Raw genomic sequence first — 1,178 nt, 5'->3', positions numbered from 1 at the left:
CAACTTTGACAGTTGGGTGGGGTTTCCCACCTGTCAATCACCTGATGTTGCAATGCAGCCCAGTGGTCTGTTTCCCTTTGTGATTTGCAGTTAAACAATACTTTAACAAGCACTGCCAATTAGCCGGTTGACAGCAGTTGCAAGCCCCAGTTTGGGCAATGATGGAGCTTTCAATCACATGAACATCCCTACCACTGTGAAGTGGTACAGCCCAGGACCAAGTTTATCATCTTAATGAAAACCAGGTGTGAGACATTTGAGGCATAAGGCCTGTTCGTGTTTCCTGTGGGAAGTGCCTTTGGCATTGGCTGTTAGGTGAATTAATGTGACTGTAGCTCTGCTGCTCCAGTGTGTTATCACTAAGTACAGTGGTACCTCGCAAGACGAATGCCTCGCAAGACAAAAAACTCGCTAGACGAAAGGGGTTTTTGTTTTTTGAGCTGCTTCGCAAGACAATTTTCCCTATGGGCTTGCTTCGCAAGATGGAAACGTTTTGCAAGTTTGTTTCCTTTTTCTTAACACTGTTAATACAGTTGCGACTTGACTTCGAGGAGCAACTCATAGAACGCGGTGTGGTAGCCTTTTTTGAGGTTTTTAAAGACTTTGGTGATTTTTGAAGCTTTTCCAAAACTTTCCCGAGACCGTGCTTCGCAAGACGAAAAAAATCGCAAGACGACAAAACTCGCGGAACGAATTAATTTCGTCTTGCGAGGCACCACTGTAGCTGACTTGAGGTCAGGCGTAAGGCTGGCAGTTCCTACACTGCAATGGTTACTTCTTATGAGTTGTTGTCAGCGCCACTCTTGTTGACAAAGATCACCTGCTTTAATAAGGAGAAGAAAGCAAACGGGTGAAGCAGAGAGATGGAAGACCCAGCATTTCCTCATTTTGTTCCTATGCTGCTTGCACCTGTCTAGAGGTCAGTAGGTCAACCAAAGCAGATTACACCATGCAATATATAAATCACATATGAGTAAAAGAAACATCCAACTGTGTGATTCCAAGCAGAAAACGAATTGGTGTCCAACATAGGTAGAGCTCCATCTAGCGGCGATGGGTACATTGTGTTCAAGGATAAACACTACAGTACAGTGGTACCTCGGGTTAAGAACTTAATTCGTTCCGGAGGTACGTTCTTAACCTCAAACTGTTCTTAACCTGAAGCACCACTTTAGCTA

The 1,178-nt window shown here is 44.4% G+C and overlaps 1 long non-coding RNA gene across 1 annotated transcript; it reads right to left on the bottom strand.

Moving 5' to 3' along the window:
* Positions 1 to 255: 255 nt before the first annotated feature.
* Positions 256 to 955, bottom strand: LOC308595903. Its single transcript, XR_014012200.1, has 2 exons — positions 717 to 955; positions 256 to 359 (listed from the first exon to the last, which is right to left on the bottom strand). It is a non-coding gene; the product is annotated as an uncharacterized lncRNA (long non-coding RNA).
* Positions 956 to 1,178: the final 223 nt, after the last annotated feature.

The sequence above is a fragment of the Podarcis bocagei genome, assembly GCF_964188305.1.
Source record: "Podarcis bocagei genome assembly, chromosome: 10".
In the NCBI taxonomy this organism is placed as follows: domain Eukaryota; kingdom Metazoa; phylum Chordata; class Lepidosauria; order Squamata; family Lacertidae; genus Podarcis; species Podarcis bocagei.
The sequence above is the reverse complement of the archived record's forward strand: the minus strand, read 5'-3'. Positions and strand labels throughout refer to the sequence as shown.